Source organism: Prionailurus bengalensis, chromosome A2, assembly GCF_016509475.1.
Source record: "Prionailurus bengalensis isolate Pbe53 chromosome A2, Fcat_Pben_1.1_paternal_pri, whole genome shotgun sequence".
NCBI classification, from domain to species: domain Eukaryota; kingdom Metazoa; phylum Chordata; class Mammalia; order Carnivora; family Felidae; genus Prionailurus; species Prionailurus bengalensis.
Genome location: NC_057348.1, coordinates 69,812,397 through 69,826,420, shown reverse-complemented (window position 1 = coordinate 69,826,420; position 14,024 = coordinate 69,812,397). Strand labels below are relative to the sequence as shown.

The 14,024-nt window shown below is 38.9% G+C and overlaps 1 protein-coding gene across 1 annotated transcript in view; it reads left to right on the top strand.

Moving 5' to 3' along the window:
• The first annotated feature begins 7,091 nt into the window (after positions 1-7,091).
• The window catches only part of BLVRA (biliverdin reductase A), a 64,890-nt gene continuing 57,957 nt past the window's right edge, over positions 7,092-14,024 (top strand). The window contains exon 1 of the mRNA XM_043588495.1: positions 7,092-7,096. The gene's annotated coding sequence lies outside the window, so the exon portion shown is untranslated. The remainder of the gene's footprint in view (positions 7,097-14,024) is intronic.

The following is a 14,024-nucleotide window of genomic DNA, read 5'->3' as shown; positions in this document are numbered from 1 at the left end:
TGAAAGACTCCACCAAAAGGCTTCCAGAACTGATATATGAATTCAGAAAAGTCTCAGTGTATAAAATCAATGTATGGAAATTGGTTGCATTCCTATACACCAACAATGAAGCAACAGAACGAGAAATTAAGAAATTGATCCCATTTACAATTGCACCAAGAACCATAAAATACCTAGGAATAAATCTAACCAAAGATGTAAAAGATACGTATGCTGAACACTATAGAAAATTTATGAAGGAAACTGAAGAAAACACAAAGAAATGGAAAAGCATTCCATGTTCATGGATTGGAAGAATAAATATTGTTAAAATGTCAACATTACCCAAAGCAATCTACACATTCAATGCAATCCTAATAAAAATTGCACCGACATTCTTCTCAAAGGTAGAACAAACAATCCTAAAATTTGTATGGAACCACAAAAGATCCCAAAAAGCCAAAGAAATACTGAAAAAGAAAACCAAAGTAGGAGGCATCACAATCCCAGACTTTTTAGCCTCTCTAAAAAGCTGTAATCACCAAGAAAGTATGGTATTTAACACAAAAACAGCCACATAGACCAATGGAATAGAGTAGAGAACACAGAATTAGATCCACAAATGTATGGCCAACTAATCTTTGACAAAGCAGGAAAGGATATCCAATGGAAAAAAGACAGTCTCTTTAGCAAATGGTGCTGGGAGAACTGAACAGCAACATGCAGAGGAATGAAACTAGACCACTTTCTCACACCATACACAAAAATAAACTCAAAATGGATAAAAGACTTAAATGTGAGATAGGAAACCATCAAAATCCTAGAGGAGAAAGCAAGCAACCTCTTTGACCTCAGCTGCAGGAATTTCTTGCTGGACACATCTCCAAAGACAAGGGAATTAAAAGCAAAAATGAACAATTGGGACCTCTTCAAGATAGAAGCTTCTGCACTGCAAAGGAAACAATCAACAAAGCTAAAAGGCAACCAATGGAATGGGAAAAGATATTTGCAAATGACATATTGTATAAAGGGTTAGTATCCCAAATCTATAAAGAACTTACCAAACTCAACACCCAAGAAACAAATAATCCAGTGAAGAAATGGGCAGAAGACATGAATAGACACTTTTTCCAAATAAGACATCCATATGGCCAACAGACACATGAAAAGATGCTCAACGTCACGCATCATCACTGAAATACAAATCAAAACCATATTGAGATACTACTCACCCCAGTCAGAGTGGCTAAAATTAACAACTCAGGAAACAACATATGCTGGCAAGGATGTGGAGAAATGGGAACTTTCTTGTGCTGTTGGTGGGAATGCAAACTGGTGCAGTCACTCTGGAAAACAGTGTGGAGGTTCTTCAAAAAATTAAAAATAGAAGTACCCTATGACCCAGCAATAGTACTACTAGGAATTTACCCAAGGGTTACAGGAGTGCTAATGCAAAGGGGCACATGCATCCCAATGTTTATAGCAGTGTTTTCAACAATATCCAATTATGGAAAGAGCCTAAATGTCCATCAACTGACGAATGGATAAGGAAGATGTGGTTTATATATACAGTGGAAAACTACTTGGTAATAAGAGTGAAATCATGCCATTTGCGGCAATGTGGATGGAACTGGAAGGTATTATGCTAAGTGAAATAAGTCAGTCAAAGAAAGACATATATTATATGTTTATGCTCATATGTGGACCTTGAGAAAATTAACAGAAGACCATGGGGAAAGGGAAGGAGAAAAAAATAGTTACAAACAGAGAAGGAGAGAGGCAAACCGTAAGAGACTCTTAAGCACAGAGAACAAACTGAAGGTTGATAGGGGGGTGGGGGAGAGGGGAAAATGGGTGATGGGCATTGAGGAAGGCACTTGGGATGAGCACTGAGCATTGTATGTAAGCAATGAACCATGGGAATCTACCCCCAAAAGCAAGTGTACACTTTACACACTGTATGTTAGCCAATTTGACAATAAATTATATTAAAAACATAAAATCTATAAGTTCATAGTGATACTTGAAATGTTTTTTCCATTTTCTTGAAATGTAATTGACATATTACATTGTGTAAGTTTAAGATATACAATATGATGATTTGGTCTTCATATATATTGTAAAATGATTACCACAATAAGGTTAGTTAACCCTCTCATCACATCGCATAATTACCCTTGTGTGTGTGTGTGTGTGTGTGTGTGTGTGTGTGTACATTTAAGATCTGCTCTCTTTAGCAATCTTAAGTATATAATAGAGTTAAGTTAATAAGTTACAGTTACATAGTATTCCATTATGTATATAAACCACAATTTCTTTATCCATTCATCAGTTGATGAACATTTAGGCTCTTTCCATAATTTGGCTGTTGTTGAAATTGCTGCTATAAACATTGGGGTACAAGTGCCAATTTGACAATAAATTTCATATTTAAAAAACATTTCCTAAAAAAAAGTAAATAAATAAATAAATAATAAGTCATGGTTATAGTTAGGTATAGGTACTATGCTGATCATTAGATACCCAGAACTTATTCATTTAAAACATGAAGTTTATACCCATATTGTCCCATTACCTCCACTCCCCAGCCCCTGGCAACCACTATTCCACTCTCTGGAATAGTTTGGCCTTCTTAGATTCCACATATAAGTGATAGATACTGCAGTATTTGTCTTTGTCTCTGACTTATTTCACTTAACATGATGCCTTCAAAATCCATCCATGTTGTTGCAAATGGCAAGATTTCTTTCTTTCTTATGGCTAAATAATTATATACATACGATAATTACATGTACATATGATAATTTTATATATATAATTAAATATAAATATAAATATGTATATTTATTTATCCTTTCATCTGTCAGTGGACACTTAGGTTGTTTCCATGCCTTGGCTACTGTGAATCATACTGCAACAGGTCATATGGTAGTTATATTTTTTATTTTTTTGTGGAAACTTCATACTGTTTTCCCTAGTGCTATACCAATATATATTTTTATCAACATTGCACAAGGGTTCTCTTTTGTCCATATCCTCACCAACATTTGTTATCCCCTGTGTTTTTGATGATAATAACTCTAACAGGAGTGCTTTGTGGCTTGATTTCCATTTCCCTGATGATTAATGATGTTGAGCACCTTTTCATGTACTTATTGGCTATTTGTATGTTTTCTTTGGTAAAAAAAAATGTCTATTCAAATTCTTTGTCTATGTTTGATTGGATTATTTCTTTTTTGCTATTGAGTTGTATGAGTTCCTCATATATTTTTTATTTTTATTTTTATTTTTTTTTCAACGTTTATTTATTTTTGGGACAGAGAGAGACAGAGCATGAACAGGGGAGGGGCAGAGAGAGAGGGGGGCACAGAATCGGAAACAGGCTCCAGGCTCTGAGCCATCAGCCCAGAGCCTGACGCGGGGCTCGAACTCACGGACCATGAGATCGTGACCTGGCTGAAGTCGGACGCTTAACCGACTGCGCCACCCAGGCGCCCCGCTCATATATTTTTTATATTAACCTCTTATTAGATACATGCTTTACAGATATTTTTTCCATTCTGTAGGTTACCTTTTTAATTGGTTGATTTCTTCTTTTGATGTACATAGTGCTACCTAGGAACTCTCTTTTGGTGGTTGTTAGAGCACCAGAACCGCATTCTGAATTAGAATAGGAATAAATAAAACATTCACCTGCTTTTTCTGTACATACTTCATTTCAGGGTACCCAAGTAGCTGATGAGGGTAAATTCTTTTTTGTTGTTGTTTGTTTTTTAAATGTTTATTTGTTTTTTGAGAAAGAGAGAGAAGGAAAGAGAGAGCGAACGTGTGCGCGAGCGTGCGCGCTTGAGCGGGGGCGGGGCAGAGAGACTGGGAGACAGAGAATCCAAAGCAGGCTCTGTGCTATCAGTGCAAAGCCTGATGCGGGGCTGGAACTCACAAATCATGAGATCATGACCTGAGCTGAAGTTGGACACTCAACCAACTGAGCCACCCAAGTGCCCTGAGGGTAAATTCTTTTGAATGGAAGAATTCTAATAGATACAAGGAGATACAATAGATGATGGATTTAGAAAATCATCTGGAATAAGATAAGCAGTTGGGTGTAAAGGGTTTAGAACTTCAGAGAACAATTAAACCTAGAGTTACATATTTGGAAGTCATTAGAACATGGTGCATGATGAAAGCCTCGGGATTTTGTAGGACTCTAGGATCAACTGAAAGAGAACCAAGGGTGCCACTAGCAAAATTATCTACATGAAGACCTAGGTAGCAGATGAATAACTGCTAAGATTAGCTATGCTGAATTGGCCAGAGATAAATGTAGAGAAAGATTTAAGAATATACTATTGTTACAGAAGCTAAGGAGGGACAGTTTCATGAAAGCATGAAAGAGGAGGATTTGGCAGTAAAGATTGTAGAAGATGATCATCGTGATAAATACAATGGAAGGTTTTGTTGCATCCACGCGACTCCTGAAACAGAATGCTACGGGCACCAGTGACAGTCACAACAAAGTTTATTGCAATGAGAGGCAAGGCCGACTGATCAGGACCAGCACTCTTGACCAGAGTGCGGCCTGGAACAGCCGGGGTACAGAGTTTTTATAGCCGACCACATCGCCTTATCATCACCTGGGAACAGAACAAAGAAATAGTTCCCAGATGGGGGTGGAAACAGTTCAGACATGCCCTTGCCCCAATCCAATCAAACACTAATCCAGTTGATTTTCCTTGAACTTTTGTTCCCTTGATTGATAGGACAAAGCTGTTATCTCTTAACCTACAGTGTCAAAACAAAGCTGTTATTTCTCAAGACTGCAGGTTAGCCCTACACTACAATTTAACCCTTACAGTTTCAGTAGAGTGAAGTTGGAGAAGATCTCAGTGGCAATGTGATCTTCAGTTGCAGCAGAGACAGAGGTAGAAGCCAAACTTCAGTACAGCAGAAATACATGTAAGTAAGGAAAAATTTTTGCTGGTAAAAAATGAAAGAATGAGCTGAGAACAATTTAGGATTCATAAAATAATTTTTACAATGCAAGTAAATTTATAACCAGAGAGAAAAGGGCCTGTGAGGAGAGAGAGATAGAAAGAATAAAGGAGAAAGAATGAGAGAATATTTGTCATATTCTAAGTTAAAAAATGCTGGCTTCATGGTATTAAAAAATACAAAGATATTTCTGCTAAAACAACTATTCCCCAAAATACAATGGCTTAACAAAAGGTAACTCTTTCTGTAGAAATACAGTTAATTTTCCTCTACCATACAAAACTTGAGAGTTTTGGAGATACGGGCTTTTTTAATGTTGTTGCCTCACTGTGTTCTGAATCAAAGGTCAGCAAACAATGGCATATGGGCCAAATTTGGCTTACTGCTGGCTTTTATAAATACAGTTTTATAAGAATACAGTCACATCCATTCCTTTACATATTGTTCATGGTTGCTTTCACCCTGGAACAGGGTTGAGCAGAGTTTGTATGGCTCATAAAGCTGAAAATAGTTAATATCTAACCCTTTACAGAAAAAGTGTGTCATCTCTGTCCTAGAATGTTGCTCTCTTCCACACAATCAAAAGACCATGCCACCATGTGTACTGGATCTATATTCCATCTAAAAGGGAAGGGAAAATGAGCAGTTGAGGGAACACCTTTGTCCTTTTAGGAAATTACCTGGAAATTGTGTGAATCACTTCAGTTCACATACTTCCAATTAGAACCTAATCTCATGATTATTATGTAAAGGAGGCTAGGTAATATAGTCTGTTCTTGGAAGCATGTGCCCAGGTAAAATTTGTGGCACCAAAAGCAGGAGAATGGATACTGGGGTTGGTTAGTAGTTTCTACCACAGTATTCTATTTATAGCTAATTATGAATACTGGACAGACATCTACTGCAAACACTTATAGAAAAAGTGATAGACAAAATCCAGTTTTCAAATGCAAGGGAAAGGAGAGGGATACATTTCCATATGTGGCTTAAATCAAAATTAAGATATGAGTTAAGAAAAAGAGCAAGAATAAGAGTTAAATGTGCAAAGTCATGACAATCATGAAGAAATTAAGACTTTATTACATCCTACTGTACTAGAATTGAAGGGCAAACTTGGAACTTGAAATAGGCTTTAACTGGGGTAGTGGGTGGGAATGATGATCTGATAAGGTTTTAATGACTAAATACAGTGCCAGGCAGTTGGAGGCTAGAACTAGGCCAAGGGAGATTTGCCACACTGGTCTGACAGACTGGTTGGGTTCACAGTCACAAATTTGAAAGTAGATGGAAAAGTGGAGCTGGGGTATGGCAGGAGCATCTGCCCTAATGAAATCAGCACTGTCATCAGAGCCCAAAGTGTCTAAGGAAAGTCCAAGCAAAGGGCTGGGAGTGAAAGGCACTGAAAGGAGGTAGCAAATGCTATTTGTGGAGTAGGAATTATCCTCAGAGCTAGTGTTATGAGCATTCAGTGTTTCTACCTGCCCCAAATCCATTCCCCCTACTTTTGATACTCATCTAGTTTCTCTTTAGAGAGCTCCCTTTTCCTACTCAGTCCACTGCTATGTGTGAAGTGTAGGACCTAGACCTCCCAAATCATGTCACATCACATCACATCACATCACATCACATCACATCACATCACATCACATCACATCACATCATTGCATTTCTCTGGGATAGTGAGTGACCCAGAGATAAATATATAATCTATTCAGAATGAAGGGCTCTATGGGACTCTGAGAGAAAAACAGCCACTATTTGCCAGCCACTAGTCTTGAACTTGGGAGGATATGAAAAAATGCCTATTGTGGCCATCAGAGAGATTCTGTCCAAAGACAGTGATAAGAAGCTGATGGACATAGACAGAGAAACCAGGTCCTGAGACTTTACTTGCAGACTTGAGTCCAGCTGTGCCTGGAGCCAATGCTACCTTTAGAATTTTGTTATTGTCAGGGTGCCAGAGTGGCTCATTTGGTTAAGCATTTGACTTTGGCTCAGGTCATGCATGATCTCGTGGTTTGTGAGTTTGAGGCCCATGTGGGGCTCTGTGCTGACAGCTCTGAGCCTGGTGCCTGCTTAGGATTCTGTGTCTCCTTTCTCTCTGCCTCTCCCCCACTTGTGCTCTGTCTCACAAAAATAAATAAATGTAAAATAAAAAGAATTTTGTTATTTTCTGTCACAAGCTGATACATATTATTTTTGTTAAAGTCATAATAGATAAGGTTTTCTCTCACTTTCAACAGAAAAATAGTTAATACTGCTTGACACTAAATATATTATATCATTTAATTTCACAACACTTGCAGCGCATTAGTATTATTATTATCATTTTGAGTGAGGCAACTAAAACTTAGAAAAATTTAGTAGCTTGTACAAGACGTACAGCTCATTGAACCACATTTCAAATTCATAACTAGTTCCAAGCTACCACAATACAGTAGAAGCCCTCTTACTCATGTACTCTGCATGTAAATGATTAATTAACCCAGAGTCAAGATGGAGAATTACTTAAAAATAATACACACATCGTTCAAATGGTTTTTTTTAATGCTTATTTATTTTTGAGAAAAAGACAGAATGTGAGTGGGGGAAGGGGCAGAGAGGGAGACACAGAATCTGAAGCAGTCTCCAGGCTTTGAGCTATGAGCACAGAGCCCTATGTGGGGCTCAAACTCACAAACCGTGAGATCATGACCTGAGCCAAAGTCGGACACTTAACCGACTGAGCCACCCCGGTGCCCCACATTTCTCAAATATTTTAACTTAAAACACATAAATGTGTATTTGTCAATCTTTTTTGTAGGTTCAAGGCATTTGTTTGGATTAGCATTTTTCTTGCACGAATGACACCAAGCATCATGAAAGAGGTCCAGTTTTTATTTCTTTAAAGGAGAAATACTTTCAAAGTAATCTGAGTGCTGAACCTCACATAGGCTCACTTCTTGGTTTTTTGTTTTTGTTTTTTTTAAATTAAATAGTCTCCACACCCAAAGTGGAACTTAAACTCACATCTCCAAGACAAGAGTTGCATGCTTTACCTTACCAACTGAGCCAGCCAGGTGCCCCTCACATTGACTCACTCCTATCCAGTCTTTCCAAAGCATTCAACTTAAATCTTAGAAACAATAGCTTCTTTTTACATTAATTCTTTGATATATATTTCAAATATATATTTGGACATATATATTTGAAATATATATAAATATAAATTTCAAATATATTTGAATTATATCAAATATATATTTGAATTCAAATATATATATTTACTTAAATAACATTATATGTTTATATATATTTACTTAAATATATTTATATATATTTACTTAAATAACATTATTATGATAATTAATATAACTGTCATTGACATACACAGACTGCATTAGCTTTCTATTGCTGAGATAACAAACTACCACAAACTGGGATCACTTAGTACAAAGCTACTGTCTCACAACTCTTAAGGCTAGAAGTCTGAATTCAAGGTATCAGTAGGCCATGTTTTCTATGAAGCCTGTAGAAGGTATATTTTTTTCTTGTCTCTTCCTAGCTTTACATAGTTTGCTGGAAATCTTTGGTATTCCTTGGCTTGTAGAGGCATCACTCCAATTCTTTGTCTTTACGTGTCTTCTCTCTGTGTATGTCTATCTCTGTATCCAAATTCCTCTGTTTCATAAGAACACCAGGGATAATGGATTGGAGCCTGCCCTAATGACCTCATTTTAACTTGAATAGCTCTGAAGACTTCACCTCCAAATAAGGTCTCATTCTGAGGTCCTGGGAGTTAGGACTTTAACGGATCTTTTTTTATTTTTATGGGATGTCATTCAACCTGTAACAGTCCATTTACTGCTTGGTGAGTATTGCCCAGGGGGTTGGTATAAAAGTGGGTACCGTACTAGAACTGTGAGTATTTAGCATTAGTTAGTATATTTTGCAGAGAGAAAAGAAAATATGGGGCCAATACAAGGAGCCAATAAAGACAGCCCAATGTCAATTGTGGAAGAACCTTAAGGGAAAGAAAGGGGTAGAGAGGTAAATGATGAGGCAGATAGTTGAGAGCCATTTCTCTGGGTAGACAATTTAAATAGCATAAAATGGAGACAGTTTTCTTAAGCAGTATTTCCAGGAAAGGAGGAATCCCTCCAAATCTTAAAGGGGATTCAGATGTAACTCTTTTAACAGCACAAGTTTTTGTTTTTGTTTTTGTTTTTTCTCAGGAAGGAGGTGGAGCTTGGGGCTAATGTGTTTTGATCTGCTCTAAAATGAAGTTATCAAAGGCAGGGCTAAGTCTACAGGAAGTTTTATATTGGGAAAGTCAAAGGCAGATGTACTGTGACTCCTTCCTCAGCCTCTACAAATCTGACATTCACATTATAATGGATAATATGGTAATCCCTTCCCAACTATGTGTTGCCAACATTCAAAATTTAAAAAAAAAAATTTTTTTTTAACATTTATTTATTTTTGAGACAGAGAGAGACAGAGCATGAAGGGGGGAGGGGCAGAGAGAGAAGGAGACACAGAATCGGAAGCAGGCTCCAGGCTCTGAGCCATCAGCCCAGAGCCCGACGCGGGGCTCGCCTCACGGACTGCAAGATCGTGACCTGAGCTGAAGTCGGACGCTTAACCCACTGCGCCACCCAGGCGCCCCGCCAACGTTCAAAATTTTAGAATATGTAGATATATTTCCAATGTCCTCAAATTTCCCCCACCTGTTTCTATAAATAAGGTCACATTTGCATTTATTTTCCTTTTTTTTTCATGATCATTCCTACCTACATATACAGGACCTTATGCAACACCCCCTCCTCAGGCAGTATCTTAGAAGGGTTCATAAACAGGCCATAAACAGTATCCAGCACGCTGGATACTGCACTCTCCTGACTTTGCCTGACATACTTCCAAAGCTACAACACTCTCAAAACTCTGTTGTATGGAACTGTTTCTTTTTTTTTTCAACGTTTATTTATTTTTGGGAAAGAGAAAGACAGAGCATGAACGGGGGAGGGGCAGAGAGAGAGGGAGACACAGAATCGGAAACAGGCTCCAGGCTCTGAGCCATCAGCCCAGAGCCTGGCGCCGGGCTCGAACTCACGGACCGCGCGAGATCGTGACCTGGCTGAAGTCGGACGCTTAACCGACTGCGCCACCCAGGCGCCCCTAGAACTATTTCTTTAACACGTTTTCCCAGTGCCTTGTACCAGTTATCATAGTATATGCCCAATAAATATTTGTAGAATGCTGGATGACATTATGGCCTTAGATAGCAGAGAGAGTATGACCTACTAAATATTCCATTTGGTCCCCTATATTCTCCAGTCTGTCTAGCAGTTAGATGAAGCCATGGGCTAGTTCTAACCAATGGGCTGCAGAGGCTTAAAATTGCATTCAGAGGTCTTTGGAGGAGGGAGCTGGAGCTTGTAGCTAATGTGTTTTGATCTACTCTAAAATGAAGTTATCAAAGGCGGGCTAAGTCTACAGGAAGTTTTGTATTGGGAAAGTCAAAGGCAGATGTACTGTGACTCCTTCCCTGGCCTCTACAAATCTGACATTCACCTCCAGCTTCTTGCTGAGAGGATCTTGTTCTCCTTTCAGCCAGCTTTACTGGACTGGACCCAAGAGGACTCTCCCTCCTGCATCGCCCATACCAACAGGAAACTCAAATTTGTCCTATGAACTGACCCTCTGTGTATGCTGACCAACTCCACAGCAGCACACAGCTGGCTTGCCCGCCTCAGTGTCTGCATCCTGTCTCTCCCAGATGGGAGACAGATGACAGTCCAGAAAGTTCCCCAAGTGCACTGACATACTTACCAAGTTCCCCAGCTGAACTCTGGTAGCCTGTAGGTGTGATAGTAGGGAAATAGCCTGGCTGCAGCTTCCCTCAAACGGGAAGAAGGGAAAGTCACAGCACAACAAGAACTCATTGGAGATTTCTTGGCCAAATCATCTCTTCACTTTGATTCCTTCTTCTATCTTGGAGATCTGATCCTAGAATTTTACATCTAGTGTATCCTTTTGTTTTAACCAAAACCGATACAAAATCTGTTACTCATATGGGGGGGGGGTATGCAAAGAGAATGTTAGAGAAATGGAACTGGAGCCCTAAAAAAGGTTCTTATATGTTTAATGCTGTTTGAGTAGGGTTTTCTGTTACTTGTGGCCTAAGGAAGTCTGTTACTGTCCCCAAAACCTACCACCTCCAGACTCTTTAGGCTGGAGAATTCTTCAGGCTGTACTACCTTGTACCTTGAGAAGTTCCTATTCAAAAATGGCATAGAAACTGAAAGTAAAATCAGACTTCATAAGGATTAAAATAAGTAAGCCAATACATTTGTAACACATCATTACCAGAAAGTTAGGATGTTAGTGGTTCCATCTTTCACTTTATATGTGAGGACACATATGGCCCCTCTTACAGGCTTTTTCAAAATTCGTCTGGGTATGCTAGTCTGACTCAGCAAGTGAACATCTGTGAGTTTTGCTTAGCCAGCATCTCTCATCCTAGTAACAGAATTCAGCATTCCATTTTTGGGGAACCACTTCTCCATACAGATTATTTAAAGTGACCTTGCATTCAGATCCCAGAGTTTAGTGACCTAAGCTTTGCCAGTGAAAATATGGCATCCTTTTGTGCAGTTATTTATTTTTAAGAAAAGTTATATATCATGGCACAAGAGGAAAGAATTAAGGTGGATAGAAGAGACAGGCAGTAAATAATAAACATAATAAATAAATAATAGAATACATTAGAAAGTGAAAGTGCTATGGGAAGAGATATAGTAAACTAAGGAAGTCAGGAGCAGAGCAGGTGATTATTTTGAATGGAGCTGTCAGAGTAGTTCTCACTGAGGTGCAATTTGAGCAAAGATCAGGAAGAGTGGGAATCAGTCATGCATTACAGAGGGATCAGCAAGTGCAAAGACGCTACAGCAGAATCCTGTCTGTCTTGCTCAAGGAGGAGCATGAAGTTCAGAATGACTGGATCAGAGCAATCCAAGGGGAAGGTCATAGTAGATGAGGTTGCAGGAGTAACAGAGAAGTAGATCATATAGGGCTTTGTAGGGTCTTTTAAGTGTTTGGCTTCTACTCTAATTTAAATGGGAGACCATTGGAGGGTTTGAACAGAGAAGGGACATGATATTTCATTTTTTTTAAGGTCCCTCTTGTGCTGCAGGAGGGATAAACTGCAGGAAGAACAGAGAGGAGACTTCAGTGACTCAGGTGGGTGATGATGTAATGTAATGTAAGAAGTAATCAGATTCTAGATATGCTAGGAAGATCCAGCCAACTGAATTTCCTGACCCATAGATGTGGGATAGAAAAGAAAGATGAGGGGCACCTGGGTGGCTCAGTTGGCTGAGTGGCAGACTTCGGCTCAGGTCATGATCTCACGGTTTATGGGTTTGAGCCCTGCATCGGGCTCTGTGCTGACAGCTTGTAGCCTGGAGCCTGCTTCGGATTCTGTCTCCCCTCTCTCTCTGCCCGCCCCTCACTCATGCTCTCTGTCTCTCAAAACTGAATAAAAATTTTTAAAAAAATCAAAAAGAAAAGAAAGATGAGTCAGGATAAGACGAAAGGTTTTGGCCTGAACAACTGGAAGGATGGAGTTGCCAATGATATGGTGATAATACGGGAAGGATAAATTTTGGAGAAAAGTTCAGGGGCACGGATTAGAACATGTTAAGATTGACATATATTTGATACACCCAAGAGTTGAGACTAAATAGAGAGCTGGATAGAGAAATATGGAGTTCAGGAGACAGGTATGGGCTGGGGATAAAAATTTAAAACCAAGATAAAAAAGGTTTGCCTTCTCTCTTCACACACAATGAAAACCTCATTTAGTTAAGCAAGATTGTTAGGTCATAGGATAAAGGATAAGAACTCTTTGTTGAGGGAAAAAAACTAGTCAGCTTAAAGGCCAGAGTCCTGCTTCTGGGAAGATGGTAGCTTCAGAAGCATCAGAAATCAGTCTCCTCAATTTAGACAAGAATTACACTGGCAAAATCTGTCTAAGGTAACTATTTTGGAATTTTTGAGTCCTAAGAAGGCTTGCAACTTAGAAGGAAAGATGTGGATGGTAAATTGTGGTGAATTTCAGTTAATTTCAGCTCTTAGCACAGTAGTAGCTGCGCATCTCCTATCCCCAGCCACGTGGCAGACAGGTGGGCATGTGTTCTTGTAGCAGCTTATTTGGAGCTTGCAGAAGCCAGAAGCTTGTCCTCAAAATATCTGTACTCTGGTCACTGATTGCCAATTATAATCACAGAAGTTCTGGCAGAGAGGTGGGTAGCCATTATTGTTGCAATTCCTTTCACTGTTACAAACCTCAACTGAAGTGACTTCTGGCAGATTTAAAGGGCCACTGCCATTTCCCCCCATTCTTTTTTCGTTTCATCCCCTTTGGGGAGCCAGATATTAAAGACTAGAACATAAAAAAAGCAACTGCGTATATGTGGAAAATAAGAAGGTGATTGTACATGCCCACAGAAAGGCTCTAAAAACACCTGAGGAGACCTTAAATTTACACCTTAGGCTGATCTTCACCATAGAGGCAACCTATTAATATTTTAAAAATAATAAACAAAAACAATAAAAATAACAAAAATCAGCCTGCCCTCGGGAAGGGGGAGGCTCTAACTTCCAGTATTAGCACACTATTACGTTCAAATGATCAGTGTTCCACAAAAAAAATCAAATGATATGCAAAGAAATCGGAAAATATGGCCCATTCAACCGAAAAAAGTTAATAGAAATTGTCCTTGAAAAAGGTAGCCTCGGTGGCTCAGTTGGTTAAGCATCTAAGTACTCATTTGGGCTCAGGTGATGATCTCACAGTCATGAGATCAAGTCCCATGTCCAGCTCTGCGCTGACAATGTGGATTCTCCTTGGGATTCTCTTTCTCCCTCTCTCTGCCACCCCATCAAAATAAATAAATAAACATTTTTTTAAAAAAGATAGATATACTGGAAATATCTTCAAAACAATTGTCTTAAATACGTCCAGAGAACTTGTGGTAGGGTCCTCCTAAGGAAAAAAAAAAAAAAAAACC